The 16,377-nt window shown below is 46.0% G+C and overlaps 1 protein-coding gene across 3 annotated transcripts in view; it reads left to right on the top strand.

Moving 5' to 3' along the window:
- The first annotated feature begins 9,040 nt into the window (after positions 1-9,040).
- The window catches only part of IRF5 (interferon regulatory factor 5), a 46,405-nt gene continuing 39,068 nt past the window's right edge, over positions 9,041-16,377 (top strand). The window contains exon 1 of one of the 3 annotated variants that reach the window (XM_083572931.1): positions 9,041-9,184. The gene's annotated coding sequence lies outside the window, so the exon portion shown is untranslated. Of the gene's footprint in view, positions 9,185-9,289; positions 9,544-16,377 lie in introns of those variants that run through there. The other 2 variants (XM_083572927.1, XM_083572928.1) reach the window with 2 other exon arrangements.

Raw genomic sequence — 16,377 nt, 5'->3', positions numbered from 1 at the left:
AAAGAATCATGGCAAGAAAAATTGATGGACTATGCAGAACTGGCAAAATTGACATTTAAGCTACGGGACAAGGAGAACTGTGACTTTAAGGATGAATGGGAACCCTTTACAAAGTATCTGAAGACGCAACAAAGTGAACTGGACTCCTTGGCTGGCTTTGCATAAACATTCACAAACTTTTTATTGATAATAACCAGCTAAATAGTATGAGGATCTATACAACTTTGTAACATGCAGAAAACAGCATTCTTAGATAAATCAAAGACTGGAACTGAGGGAAGGTGGGGGGGGGGTTGTGTGGGAGGGAAGAAAAATGGGGAAAAAATAAGGATGATATGTTTCTGGATAATATGTTTTGTTTTAATTTTGAATAAAAAAAGAAAAGAAATTCAACTGGTGATGCTCCTCCCAGCATGGAAAAATATGACACCGTACATATGAACTGTATATGTTGCACATACTGGACTAGACCTTTACAACAGGAAATAAGCAGTAAAATTTTCACAGTTATTATCATTCATCCTGTTGCACTTTGTGTATTGTGACAACTATACTTGTGTAGCAAGGAATTGAACTTGTTTTGACTCCCAGCATGGAAGCAAATATTGCCGGAAGAAATATCAACAACCTCAGATATGCAGATGACACAACCTTGATGTTAGAAAGTGAGGAGGAATTAAAGAAGCTTTTAATGAGGGTGAAAGAAGAGAGCGCAAAATATGGTCTGAAGCTCAACATCAAAAAAAACGAAGATCATGGCCACTGGGCCCATCACCTCCTGGCAAATAGAAGGGGAAGAAATGGAGGCAGTGAGAGATTTTACTTTCTTGGGCTCCATGATCACTGCAGATGGTGACAGCAGCCACGAAATTAAAAGACGCCTGCTTCTTGGGAGAAAAGCAATGACAAACCTAGACAGCATCTTAAAAAGCAGAGACATCACCTTGCCAACAAAGGTCCGTATAGTTAAAGCTATGGTTTTCCCAGTAGTGATGTATGGAAGTGAGAGCTGGACCATAAAGGAGGCTGATCGCCAAAGAATTGATGCTTTTGAATTGTGGTGCTGGAGGAGACTCTTGAGAGTCCCATGGACTGCAAGAAGGTCAAACCTATCCATTCTGAAGGAAATCAGCCCTGAGTGCTCACTGGAAGGACAGATCCTGAAGCTGAGGCTCCAAGACTTTGGCCACCTCATGAGAAGAGAAGACTCCCTGGAAAAGACCCTGACTTTGGGAAAGATGGAGGGCACAAGGAGAAGGGGACAACAGAGGACGAGATGGTTGGACAGTGTTCTCGAAGCTACGAACATGAGTTTGACCAAACTGCGGGAGGCAGTGGAAGACAGGAGTGCCTGGCGTGCTCTGGTCCAGGGGGTCACGAACAGTCGGACACAACTAAACGACTAAACAACAACATGGAAGCAAAATTATGCTGATGAGAAATGAGGACAACACGTAGTCTTATTAATTCACCAACACGTGAAATTTAAATCCCGTCTTTCCCAGCAGGGTCTGAATGCCAACTTCACCTCTGCTTTGCTGCATCGCCTACGAAATGTTTGATCGCTTTGGATTTTATTTTGCTTCTATGCTGCTTTCGAGTGGCTTACAGAAAGCATTCAAGACAGAGAACAGTGGGAATGCCAAATATACAACATACAGAGCATGTCAGTAAATTCAAGCAGGCATAGGCAAAATCCAGCCCTCCAGATGTTTGGGACTATAATTCCCATGATCCCTAGCTAACAGGACCAGTGGTCAGGGATGATGGGAATTGTAGTCCCAAACATCTGGAGGGCCAGAGTTTGCTGATGCCTGATTCAAAGGAACAAAAATCAACAATTTGGCGAACATAGAATAAATTCAATATTACAATTACAACACCACCACCACCACCACCTTAGGCTTAGGTACATAAAAACAAAGAAAAAAGAGAGAATATTGATGGTTACTAGCCACAATGACTATGCTTTGCTTCCACATCCCAAAGAGGGGAGAAAATGGTCTTGGGTTCGAATCCTGCTTGTTGGCCACTGTGAGAACAAGATGCTGGGCTCGATGGGCATTGGGCTTGATCCAAGAGGCTCTTCTTACGTTTTGTTTTGTTTTCTTTTCTTTTTTTATAAACACAAATACCAAATTACACACAAGAATAACCATAGACACATAACTTTCTTAGCAAACAATAAAACATATATTGGTCTTAACACTAAAGACCCAACCTCCCGTCTATTCCATATTTCAATTTCATATTACTTATTGCCAATACACACTTTTATCATAATTAAACTTATTCTTAATAAATCTAATTTCTTATATCTACCTTGCAACTGTTACTGAAGTTCCTTGAATGCTGCAGCATAATTTAAACTACTATATTTATTTTTCAGATATTCTTTGAAAACCTCCCATTTTGAAACAAATTCCTGTTTTGATTTATTCTTTATTTTTTCTGATAGACCATCTAATTCGGCATATTCTGTCAGCTTTTGGATCCAATTTTGTATAGAGGGGATTTCATTACTCTTCCATTTTGCTGCGATCAAAACTCTTGCTGCCGCCGTCGCATATAAAAAGATACTGTTATGTACTGAGTTGAATAGGATCCAAACTGCAGCAGTCTGATTGGTCCTAGAACAATAGGATCCAAAAGGCAGCAGTCTGATTGGTCCTAGAACAATAGGATTCAGAATGCAGCAGTCTGATTGGTCCTAGAACAATGCAGCAGTATGATTGGTTGGCAGGAACCACCCAATCATGCTCCAGATAGAAATGAATCCACAACCTGATTGGCTTACAGTAGAATTCCGGAATGAGCCAATCATGTGCAGCCCATTGTGTAAATAATGTATATAAAGCAGATACCTTGAGGGGACTTTCATTCATTCCTGCTCACCACTATGAGCTGAATAAAGAGCATGAAATCACTTTGCGACTCTGAGTATATTTCAGATACCCTTCCTCATTTGCGGAATATCCAAATCTTACGTTTTCATCGGGTCCCTTATGGGCTCAGCCTTTCCACTGCCTCACCTAAAGACGTAGAGCTAGGTGTCAACGCCATCCTGATGACTCCTGACTCCAAGTCTCGGGATGACTTGGCTCGGTAGTTTCATGCATACTGAAGATGTGTCATCAGTCAGTTTTAATTCTTGTAACATTTTAAATCCTTTTATTTATGATGATGGACGGCCAGCCTGGGCTCCTTCGGGAAGGCGGGAGGGAGAAACGTCAAAGAAATAATAATAAAAGAAGAATCAAAATAAACCTCATAATGGGAAAATACAAAGAATTTTATTGGACAATAATAACAATAAGAAGTAAAATGTATAATGCGACCAGGGTAACTAACAGTATTTGTAAATGAATATAGACAGACAACAAGATTCTTATATATAGAAAGATTTATTTGTTTACAGACATTTTATGGACAAATGTGGAAGAAGAACGACAATATACAAAATGGATAAAGACAATGCGAAAAATTTAGAGACGATATAAATGAGCCAGAAGAAGGAAGGAGGGAAGTCAGCTCTTAGGAGCAAGTATAAATGTAAAATGTAATGTAATGTGTGTATGTAAAGGAGGTAATAAAAAAAACTAATAAAGATTATCCTGGGGGGAAAGAAATAATAATGAAAGATTTATTTTAGAGGATGGTCACAGGGTGGGTGACAATGAGCCTAATATATAAAACAATTGCACCCACCTAAACACAAAAAACTAATATACATGTACCCCACTATAGGGAAAGTGCTATAGCTCAGTGGCAGGACATATGCTTTGAATGTAGAAGGTCTTGGGTTCAAACCCCAGCATCTCCAGGTACTGTTGAGAGAGATTCCCTGTCTGAAATCCCAGCCAATGCCAACATTACGGGGCTAGATGGATCAGAATCTGACTCAAGGTAAGGCAACTTCTATTTTCCTTTTTCTTTATATGTTAGAATACCTTAACCAGCAGACCCAATTTCTGCAACAATTAAAAATTACATGTTTCGACTCGGTGCCAAGAGCTCCCCAGTGCCGGGTGTCAGCCTAATCCCTAGGGGGAAAGTGTTTCCACGACCCAGGTGCTACCACCGAGAAGGCCCCGCTTCAAGGTATGGCTTTCAGTGAGCAATGGTTTGGTGAGAAAGCCTTCCCCGAATCTTTTCTTGGTGGCTTCTCTGATGTATTGCTTTGCATTTGGGGTTGTCAGTCTTATGTACATTTTTCTTTTTAAAATTACCTTGCTGAGTTTTCCGGACTGTAACATCTCACGCTGCTGTAGCAGTTAGCACTCGCAGGGGTGCCTTCTGCGCTCTGTGATCGCCACGCCAACTTCAAGGGCCGCCCCATGTAGGCTGCATTGCAGTAATGAAGCACGGGGTTTTGAAACTATTTCCAGGCCAGATCTTCTCCCTCCAGGCCAGAACCGGCCTTGTCCTACACCCTCCTTGAGGGTTTTTGCCTGGACAGATAAGGCCCTTTCTGTGGCTGGACAAAGAGGGAAGGAAGGGAGTTGAACCAGATGATTTGGTTGATGAAGATGATGGACTATATGCAACTTGCCAAATAGACTGGGAGACTCCGAGACCAGAGAGAAGAGAGGGTGGAAGAAGACTGGGAAAAGTTAAAGACTATCTGAAAAAATATGTTAATATTTAAATCTTAGAATAGCTTTGGAAGTGGATATAGGCTGTAGGGTTAGAAGTAGAAGATAGTGTATTTTAAAATAGTATTATTTGTAAGTGATAAAATGTGAAGATTTTTATGGTAAAAGTAAGCGTGATAAAGAAAATGGTTAAAAATTTTGATATATGTAAACTGCTAAAGATGAGGTAAAATGAAAATCAGATAGGGGGGACTTGGGGAAGCCCACCTAACAATGTTTAGAAAAAATAAGGATAAGATAAGAATTTGTTTGTATTGTTTGTTTTTTCTGCTTTTGTTGTTTAGTTGTGTTATAAAATGAATAAAAAAAAGGAAAAAATAGATGATTTGGTTGCCTTACGAGTCTGCAATTCTATGAAGGGTGGATGCAAGATGATAATAATAATAATAATAATAATAATAATAATAATAATAATAATAATAGAAACAGTCTCCCTCGGAAGGTGGTGGACTCTCCTTCCTTGGAGGTTTTTAAGCAGAGGTTGGACGGCCCATCTGTCAAGGATTATTTAGTTGTGACTCCTGCATTTCAGGGGGTTGGACTAGATGACCTTTGGGGGTCCCTTCCAACTCTACGATTCTGTTCTATGATTAGGCTGAACCTCCAAACCCGGGATCTAAAAATTACAGGCTGTCCCTGTTAAACGGATTTGTGCTGTTCAGATACACATGGCAGGTGTTTCCGTTTTCCACCTCAGCCCTTAATCATTTCAGGAGATGCCGCCACAAAGGAAATTGTTCCGTGGGTTTGCGGGTGGGGGAACTTTCTGGCTACAGAACTTGTTAGAGGCCCAACTCTGCGGAAGAGATCTTCCTCCGATTGCAGGTGTTGCTAATCCCTCGGTTGAGCTATTTCACCTTGTGCTATATAGAAACTCTTAGTCACCCTCAACGCAGAGAATCCCTGGTGATGTAACTGCCGTATCTGGCAAAGAGGAGTGGAAGATTCAGGGGAATGTCTCGGCATAAGGTTACCAGACGTTCCTGTTTCCCGGGGACAGTCCCCGGATTTACACATCAGTCCCCATACAAAACCCACTGAAGTTGAAAAGTGGATTCATTGAAAAAAATCTGGTAATCTTAGTCTAGGGGAGTAGCTTTCTCACACTAGCCAAGCCATCGCTTTTGCCTCAAGTGCAAAGTACAGGAGCCGCAAGGTGTTCAGGAAATTCACCCGTTCTGGCTCATCCGAAATTCTCAGGGCAAGGCTTCTGGAGAATTCGCACCCATTCCTTTTCCCACTGCAATCACAAAATATCAAACTAAGGACAGTTCGCAGGACAGGAAAGGAGACAACATAGGCAGGATTTTTCCCTGGAAAAGAAAGCTGTAATTGACAGATCTGTTCTCATTTAATGGTACTGTATAGTTAAAGTTATGGTTTTCCCAGTAGTGATGTATGGAAGTGAGAGCTGGACCATCAAGAAGGCTGATCGCCAGAGAATTGATGCTTTTGAATTCTGGTGCTGGAGGAGACTCTTGAGAGTCCCATGGACTGCAAGAAGATCAAACCTCTCCATTCTTAAGGAGTCCTGAGTGCTCACTGGAAGGACAGATCCTGAAGCTGAGGCTCCAAGATTTTGGCCACCTCATGAGAAGAGAAGACTCCCTGGAAAGAAAGATTGAGGGCACAAGGAGAAGGGGACGACAGAGGACGAGATGGTGGGACAGTGTTCTCGAAGCTACGAACATGATATTGACCAAATTGCAGGAGGTGTGATAGCCTGGGACTCGGGCTCGGACTCGGAGCCGGAGGAGTCTCAGTCCGCACCGGATCCTTTGCCTCAGGCACCATCTGAACCGAGTCTGGGGCCTGATTCTGAAGAGTCCCACTCTGCACAGGTTCCCCTGCAACAAGCACCAGCTGGGCCGAGTCAGGGGCCTGAGCCTGTCCTGGCTCCAGATGCGGGGATGACCTCGTTGCCTCCAGCTGGGCCGTCACTTACAGCTGCTCCACTACCGGTTGGGTCAGGAGAGGCTGAGGCAGCCTCTGGGTCTAGTAACCCACCGATGTCTCCCGAGCTGCAGAGACTGAGGTCTGAGAGAAGGAGAGACCTGAGTACTCGCAGGAGGTGTGCTCGCCTTCGAGCGAGACAGGGAGGTGAGTCACCGGGGGATCAGGACCGGCCATTACTCCGACAAAGATAAAAGGCAGTCGGGCCTTGCTCCAGGTTGCGGGAGAAACATTGCTGCTTGCTGGAACCTGCCTGAGACCCTGTGCCTGGTCTAGCCGGGTTTCCTGCTTTGTGTCGTGCCTTGGCCCTTCCGGACTGACTCCTCGTGGAACCCTTGGATTCGGGATTGGACCTGGACCGCGTTGCTCGGGTTAACCCCCGGGGCCCAGCACTATTTCGTCGTGTGCCTGGTTATATTCGCGTTCTCTTCAGATCACATAAATCTCTTACGTCTTATGAAAGTATGCGCCTGCTTCTCAAAATCAGACAAAGGAACTGCAGCGGCACTTCCTCTTAGCCTCAAAAGTGCCTTTGGCTTGACCAAGCCCTGCTGGATCAGGCCAAAGACCCCTCTATCCTGGAGCCAGTGAGAGCTGGACCATCAAGAAGGCTGATCGCTGAAGAATTGATGCTTTTGAATTCTGGTGCTGGAGGAGACTCTTGAGAGTCCCATGGGCTGCAAGAAGATCAACCCTCTCCATTCTTAAGGAGCCCTGAGTGCTCACTGGAAGGACAGATCCTGAAGCTGAGGCTCCAAGACTTTGGCCACCTCATGAGAAGAGAAGACTCCCTGGAAAGAAAGATTGAGGGCACAAGGAGAAGGGGACGACAGAGGACGAGATGGTGGGACAGTGTTCTCGAAGGTATGAACATAGGTTTGACCAAACTGTGGGAGGCAGTGGAAGACAGGAGTGCCTGGCGTGCTCTGGTCCAGGGGGCCACAAAGAGTTGGACACAACTAAACGACTAAACAACAACAACAACAACAACAACAACAACAACAACAACAACAACGATGTACTGAGCTTGGTTGTGAGAACAGGCACTCAGTATGGATCAGTGGCCGACCAGATGCCCCATGGGAAACCAGCAATCAAGATTTGAACATAAGAGCCCTCTCCCCTCTTGAGGTTACAGTGGTACCTCGGATTACATACGCTTCAGGTTACATACACTTCAGGTTACAGACTCTGCTAACCCATAAATAGTGCTTCAGGTTAAGAACTTTGCTTCAGGATGAGAACAGAAATCGTGCTCCGGCAGCGCGGCAGCAGCGGGAGGCCCCATTAGCTAAAGTTGTACCTCAGGTTAAGAACAGTTTCAGGTTAAGAACGGACCTCCGGAAAGAATTAAGTACTTAACCCGAGGTACCACTGTACCAGCAACTGGTATTCAGTAGCACTGTGGAGGCAGAGCCATCGATAGCCCCCCTCCTCCACCTCCTCCTCCATGAATTTGTCTAATTCCCTTTTAAAGCCATCTAGCTTGGTGGTCATCCCTGTCTCCTGTGGGAAGGAGTTCCACAGGTTAACTCTGCACTGCATGAAGAAGGACTTGCTGCTATCCGTCCCGAATCTTCTGACATTCAGCTTCATTGCATGTCCACGAGTTCCAGTGTTAGGAGAGAGGGAGAAAAACTCTTTTCTATCGATTCCAGGCATAATTATAAAGAACACGGGGCGTTTGGACTCAGGTAAGCCATTGTGCATCGAAGGAGGGTAGCTGACAGTTAGCTGTGCAAAAACCTAAAAGGATAGTTAACACCCCCCAAAAAAATAGAAATCAAGAGTGTGAGCTTCTGTATATGATGTATAAATGACAAAATAACTGACCTTTTGAGAACAGCTTGAAGAAATCTTTGGTACAGCAATAAGTATCCAAACAAGGTCCTGAAAGACCTTCATTGGTTCCCAGTACGTTTCCAAGCACAATTCAAAGTGTTGGTGCTGACCTTTAAAGCCCTAAATGGCCTCGGTCCAGTATACATGAAAGAGCGTCTCCACCCACATCCACCCACACTGAGGTCCAGCTCCGAGGGCCTTCTGGCGGTTCCCTCCCTGTGAGAAGTGAGGTTACAGGGAAGCAGGCAGAGGGCCTTCTCGGTGGTGGCACCTGCCCTGTGGAACGCCCTCCCGCCAGATGTCAAGGAAATAAACAACTATTTTACTTTTAAAAGACTACTGAAGGCAGCCCTGTTTTAGGGAAGTTTGGTCAAATAACAATAATTATTATTATTATATTTAAAAGGTCAACAATTTTGGTCAGCCCTCATGCATGTTCACTTCATCAATTCTGGCCCTCTTTGAAAAAAAGTTTGGGCACCCATGAGCTGGGATCTGGGCCCCCTGCAGCCAAGGGCGCGCAGGCCCGGGGCTGCGTCCTGGCTGATGGAAGGTGGGGAGAGCCAGGAGAGCGCGGAGGGGCGTGGTCCGGGACAGGTAAGGGCCCGGCTCAGGTGAGGCGCACCTCCCCGGCCAGGTGAGAGGTAGGTAACTCGACGCCACCGTGTCCGGTCCTGCGAAGAAGTCTCCTTGGTGCGGGACATGAGCGGCAGGCTCCGAGGGGATGCGCCCAGGTGCGTGCGCCCTGGCCAGGTGAGGGGGCCTGGCTTCCTCCAGGTGTGCGCAACTCCTCCTCCTGCTGCTGCTGCTGCCATTGGTCCCGGAAGGGAGGCACCTGCGCCGGCCCCGCCCCTGGCCGCGGGGGCGGCGCGGCTCCTCCCCGCGGAAGCTGCGCGCCCGAGGAGCGCGCCAGGGGCAGCTGCTTCTGCGGAGACTCGGCTCGCCTGGCTTGGAGGCTGGCGGATTGCAGCCCTTGCCAAGCCCGGGAGGAGGACGGAGAGGAAGAGCAGGGGGTTCCGGGGGGGAACCGACGGCGCCTGGCACCCCGAAAAGAGCGCCGTGTCCTCCCTCGACGGCGCCTCCTTTCTCCCAGGTGGGCACCTCGTCTCTTGCCAATCGGTTGGTCGGGGGGGGGGCCATGGGCGTAGCCAGGGGGCAGCTGCCTCCTCCGCCCAAATCAAGTCAATAAAATATTTAACTAAAAGTTGAAGTTTGTTTTGGGGTCAAGAGAAAGTAATTTGTAGCAACTGCTGTTTCAACAAACTTCTGTTGAGATATTTCCTTCCGAATCTGCTAGGCAGAGCCAGAGAGAGGATATGGGCAACAGGTGGGTGCCCACCCCCCAATAAATTGTAATTCCTGGCTACCTGCCCCCTCTTTAACATAAATCCTGGCTACGCCCACGGTGTGTTTGGGGGCTTCTTGGTTTGGGTGGTGGGAGAATGGACAGAATCACAGAAGGGTAAGGTTGGAAGAGACCCACCAGGGTCATTTAGTCCAACCCGCCCTGCAAGGCAGGAATCTTTTGCCCGATGTGAGTCTCGAACTCGCAACCTTGATAAGTCATATTCCTTACCGCTAACTGACCTATCCCACCCATCCCTTGCATTTCTCTCCCTCTCTTTCCAACAACAGCCAGAGCCCTCTTTCTGTCTCTGTGGGTTTGTGGGTGTTCCCCGTGCCAAAAATTATGGGTGCTCTTTAAAATCTTCCTTTTTAAAAAATGGGAAACTCCTGCATTTCAGGGGGCTGGACTAGATGACCCCGGGAGAGCCCTTCCAACTCCTCTCCGATTTAGAGCATGAGACTCTTCGGGTCAGGGTTGTGGGTTCGAGAGCCACGTTGGGCCAAAGAGCCCTGCAGGCAGCGGGTTGGACTAGATGACCCCGCGGGTCCCTTCCAGAGTATTGCCTTCTCTTTGGTGAGCTTGTCCCTGTTTTGCTGGGCTCCAGACGTCGCCTTTGAGCCCTGACCATCCTAATGCAGGAAAGATATGTTCGAGGTTTGAAGTAGTTCTTAGTTCTTTAGTTCTTCTTCTTAAACAAAACAGAATTGTGCAGCTGTGTTCAACAGGGCTTGGAAACTGAGGCAGATTTGCAGCCTAGAGTGTTTTGTTAAGCAAAACAAACGGACCCCAGAATTGGTGTGATGGAAGGATGACTTATCAAGCTTGTATTTGAATCCCGTTTTGTTTTTAAGAAAATTAAAAATCTTTTTTGCTATTTCATGGCATGTTGGTAAACAGCCATGTCGTGGGTTGGAGCCCCATTTTGGGCAAAAAAAAATTCCCTCTTTACGGGGGGCTGGACTAGATGAACCTTGGGGTCCCTTCCAACTCTACTATTCTATGAAACGTAGAAGGCGAGTCATAAATCAATAAACAACAGCAACAAGAATACCCAGGAAAGTACAGTATGGTTGTAGCTGTGCATACCTGTACCTTTGCCAACCTTGTGCCCTCTGGGTCGAAAGAAAGGGATTCTGGTGGCGTCTGGGAGAAGGAGACGGGTCGGTCTGTTCTACCTGTCCATATTGTCTTTTTTAATGGTCCCTGATGAAATCGGAGGTTTGCACTGTGAGTCTGAGCACTTTGACACCTTGCTTGTTCCTCTCCTCTCAGCTATGCAGAAAAGGGGTTTGTTTTTGTTTTGCTTTGCAATGGAAATCCTTGTGATATATGAGCAGAATTAAAAAGGGCGCCACCGTTGTGTTAGACGCCAGTCAGAACCCTTTCCCAGGCCTTTCGAGTATTGCATTGTGGGTTTTGATCTGGCCCTGTGGGCTTGGGCGATGGTTTCACTCGGTTCGTATTTGAATCGCTAGAAACTTTCCTGGGATCTGTTTGGTAGACGAATAATTTTTTCAAAAAATTAATAAACAGCAGGCGCAAACGCAAGGTCATCCTGAAGGGCTTTGCGCCGGGAGCACGGCTGGTTTGTAAATACATGTTTTTTAAAAATATGTGTGTGTGATCCCTTTTAAGATTGCAAAGCGCTTTGGAAAACATTTCTGACATTTGCTCTTGAACTGCCACTCTGGTCACTGAGATTATGTTGTGAGGTGCCCTGAGATATATAGATGAAGGGCGGCAAACACATTTAACAAATAAAAATAGAATAAAATTTCTGCTTTACATTTGGGAAATTGAGGGGAAGGAAATGGTCCGAGGCATGGTTAGAGGAACTGGATTTGAACCCGGAGCTCCTGTCCCAAATTCAACGCTTATCTACTGATCCGCATAATTGGGTTATATCTAATCTCACCCACTGAATCCTCGCACTTTGATGCCTTCATGTGTTAATAATTGTAGATTTTGTGATGCAATCCCTTCTCCTGCTTAATCTGGAGGCTAAGGCAATCTACCTCTCAAACGCTGGAAAGGCAAACTTTTGCCGAAGGATGGGATCGCTTTTGGTTTCAGTCCATTCTTTTGCCAGTTTTGACCATGGCCAATGGCTAACTGGGGGAGAGGGGGGCAGGCAGGGCAAGGAAGCAAAATTTTCTCCCCGCTGCTGCCCCTTCAGAGTAGGTGTTTGTGCAACCGCGCATTGAGTGCGGATCTTCACGCACAAAATGAATTTATGGAGTGCATGGGTTGGGTTAGGATTAGGGCAGGCATGCCCAAAGTCTGTTTCGGGGGCCTAAGGCGGCCCCCGTGGCAGTGTATGTCCTGGGGTAAAATCCTTTAAAAAAAGCCCAGCAACTTTAATCCTAAAAAAAAGCTCAAAAACTTTGGGGTAACATCATGAAAAAAGCTCAACAACTTAAGCTCAACAACATTGGTCGGCCCTCACATATGTTCACTCCATCAAATCTGGCCCTCTTTGAAAAAAGTTTGGGTACCCCTGGATTAGGGGATAAACCGGTGGCTATTAGCCACAGAGCCTCCATGTTCAAGAGAAGTCTACCTCCAAGTATCAATTGCAGGGGGATGAATTGGGGGGGGCTTTTGCCTTCCTTCACTGTTTGCAGGGGTCCTCAAGGCATCCGACTGTGTACTGTTGCTGTTGTTGCTGTTGTTTTATGACATTTATATACTTCATCTGTAATCGCAAGGCGGTTCACAGCATAAAAGTACAAGATAAAAACACAAAATACATGCATGATGGGATGCTGAACTTGACTGATGGTCTGATGCAGCAGTCTTTGTTTTTTTTTTATAAATATTTATTCAATTTTTCAATTTTATACAAACAAAAAAGAAAAAGAAAAATATTTAAAACAAATCAATTTCCATATCAATTTTCAATAACATGTTTCTTTGACTTCCTCATACCTCCCCTTCTTGTTTTCTAGTTCAAAATGATTATCCAGCAAATCCTAATCTCTTAACATTCCTTTTAACTAACACCTTATTTTCCAATCAACTTTTTTAAATTTTGTAACTTAAACAATATTTATCCCATTTCTTTTTATCATAACAGCTAGAGACCACATAAATTCAATCCAGCATCTTTCAAAGTTCATTAATTTTGCAATATTTCTGTAAATAGTCCTTAAATTTCTTCCAGTCTTCTTCTGCTGACTCTTCTCCCTGGTCACGGATTCTGCCAGTCATTTCTGCCAGTCCCATACAGTCAATCAACTTCATCTGCCATTCTTCCAGAGTGGGTAGATCTTGCGTCTTCCAGTGCTTTGCTATAAGTATTCTTGCTGCTGTTGTAGCATGATGCAGCAGTCTTTGCATATAAATACTTGGGCTGCAAACAAGGAATTTGTCAAATTCTGGTTTCTCTCAGTTTTCCAATACAGTCATAAAAGGTAAAGGGACCCCTGACCATCAGGTCCAGTCGCGGACGACTCGGATTGCGGCGCTCATCTCGCTTTACTGGCCGAGGGAGCCGGCGTACAGCTTCCGGGTCATGTGGCCAGAATGACTAAGCCGCTTCTGGCGAACCAGAGCAGTGCACGGAAACGCCATCATACCTTGGGTTAAATATACTTCAGGTTGAGCGTTTTCAGTTTACGCTCCGCGGTGACCCGGAAGTAACGGAATGCATTACTTCCAGGTTTCGCTGCATGCGCAGACGCTCAGAATGACGAAACGTGACCCACACATGCGCAGGCACGCAGTCGCGTGTTACGTTCTCCTCAGGATGCGAATGGGGCTCTGGAACAGATCTCGTTCCCATCCAGAGGTACCACTGTATTAAGTTCTGTTCTCCACATTCAGCGGCATTTTAAGTGTGAATTTCTCCTAATAGGCCCTTTTTTGCCTAGAATATACTTCCTCGCTCTGGTCCATGGGGTCACAAAGAGTTGGACACGACTCAAACAACAAATACAGTGGTACTTCGGGTTACATATGCTTCAGGTTACAAACTCTTCAAGTTACAGACTCCGCTAACCCTGAAATAGTGCTTCAGGTTAAGAACTTTGCTTCAGGATGAGAACAGAAATCGTGTTCCGGCAGCACGGCGGCAGCGGGAGGCCCCATTAGCTAAAATGTGCTTCAGGTTAAGAACAGTTTCAGGTTAAGTACAGACCTCCGGAACGAATTAAGTTCGCAACGCTGTTCCCTGTAATATTGCTTATTTGTTACATTTGTATCCCAGCTTTCTATTTCCTTCCCATTTATCCTCGCCACAACCCTGTGAGGTAGGCTACACTGAGAGGCCGCAACTTGCCCAGGGGGTCACTCCATGAGTTGCATAGCTGAGTGTGGATTTGAGCCCCCAGTCCCTCCCAGGCCTTCTTAGTCAAACCCTCTAACCACTACGCCACACTGCCTCTCGCTGCATTTTATTTATTTATTATTATTGCGGCATGTCTTTTTCACTAACGTACGTTTAACCTTTATGCTTTCGTGCGCATTACCGAGGAACCACATTGCAAAAACCCGGACAAGGGCAGATTTCGAAGGAGGGCTGCGTTTCGGTTTGCGTAGAGGGCAGATTAGATCGGTTTGCCTTTAAATGCAGACTGAATTGGATTTCAGCAGCGAACTCCACTGGGATGTTTTTGCTCAAACGGCTCAGATTTGCAGGAGCGGAAGTGATACACTTCTTTTTTTTCATTTAGGCAGGACCGGTAATGAGATGCAAACTGGAGGGGCAGTTTGGAATAGCAGAAGAGAAACTTTCTCAGAGGCAGCAGACAGCGAAATGATCAGTAAAGGTCTAGAGGCCTGAAGGAATGTCTTGTTTGCTGCAGTTTAGATAATGGGTAGGCAACCTAAGGCCCGGGGGGTCAGATCTGGCCCAATCACCTTCTAAGTCCGGGAATCAGCATGTTTTCACATGAGTAGAATGTGTGCTTTTATTTAAAATGCATCTCTGGGTTATTTGTAGGGCATAGGAATTCGTTCATATATTTTTTTTTTCAAAATATAGTCTGGCCCCCCACAAGGTCTGAGGGACCGTAGACCGGCCCCCTTCTGAAAAAGTTTGCTGACCCCTAATTTAGATCTTGGGATAGGGATGGAGATCAGGGGCCTCCTGCTGCTGCCGCGCGTCGAAGCACAATTTCTGTTCTCATCCTGAAGCAAAGTTCTTAACCTGAGGTACTATTTCTGGGTTAGCGGAGTCTGTAACCTGAAGTGTCTGTAACCTGAAGCGTATGTAACCCAAGGTACCACTGTATATGCATAATCTTAACAGGTTGACACATCTTTGACCTTTCCAGCATGGCCTCTTCTCCTTTCCAAAGATCCCAACTATCTGACACCACCGCAGGATTTGGGATTAAGAGGAGATCACCCTAATCGACACACTTTTTATTTGGGAAAAGCTCAGTGGACAGGCTGCATGGCTAGGCTATCTATTGTAATCCGGGATGATTTAATTTAAACTAGGATCAGTCCTAGAATTAATTAACCAGGCCCCAGAACACAAAGAGCAGGTCCAGAGCTCACCCTCCTTTCCATGTACTCACTACAGGTTTCCGTTTGAGAGTCTGACCTCTTTAAGCAAAATAAAATAAAATGATTCTAGCAGGCACACGTATCTCATTTCTCTCTCCCTTTACCTAGACATGCACTATTTTCTGGTTCCTCGTTTCCCCCCCTCTCCCATCTTTGGGGATGCATTATTAGAACTGAGTGTGTTTTGAAAGTTTTGTCAATATTCAGGGTTTATTATCATTATTATTAAATTGATTCCCATCCATAGATCTCAGGACGGTTCGCAGCATAAAAATACAAGATAGAAACCACAAAACGCATAATAAAAACCCATAACAAGATCAAGGCAAGGCAATAGCCCCTCTCCCCTGTCTAGAAGAGCCTGCAGGATCAGGCTGGGAGCTTAACTAGTCCAGCATCCTGTTCCCACAACCAGATGCCCCCATGATAAACCCACAAGCAGGATTCGAACACAAGCCCCTCTTCCCTCTTGGGGTTTCCAGGAGCATTCGGGAGTATTGCTGCCTCTGACAGTGGAGGCAGAGTATAACTGTCATGGCTGGCAGCCATCAATAGCCTTTTCCTCCCTGAATGTGTTGCAGAATTGTCAGTTGGGACCCCAAGGGTCATCTATCCCAACCCCCTTTTGCCCAACATGGGGCTCGAACCCACCGCCCTTCGATCGAGAGTCCCATGCTCTGCCGACTGAGCTATCCCAGCTCTCTCCATATCCTAATCCCCTTTTAAGGCTATCAGAGTTGATGGCCCTCACTGTGGGAGGGAGTTCCGCAGGTTAACTAAGCAAAATCTCCGCTGGAGGGGAGAATGCATCTCACCTGCAATGCAGATGCGTACAAATTCCCCGTAAGGAAAACCACGTGCTGTGGATCGGGGACGGCAGAGGGCCAGATGAACGAGTCCCGAGGGTCGCGTTTGGGGCCCGCCCAGGCCAGAGACCCCCAACCCCCTGCCCTAGAACAAAGCCCTAAAGACTCCTGGTGGTGCCACCCCCTGGCAAAGGACCCCTGACACAGCTGGAAGGCAGTGCCGCTGCCTGAGTTGTGGCTGGCGGGGCGAGGCCTGCAG

The sequence above is a fragment of the Podarcis filfolensis genome (genome assembly GCF_964270895.1).
Source record: "Podarcis filfolensis genome assembly, chromosome: 10".
In the NCBI taxonomy this organism is placed as follows: domain Eukaryota; kingdom Metazoa; phylum Chordata; class Lepidosauria; order Squamata; family Lacertidae; genus Podarcis; species Podarcis filfolensis.
Note: the sequence above shows the minus strand (reverse complement) of the source record. Positions and strands in the feature narration are given on the sequence as shown.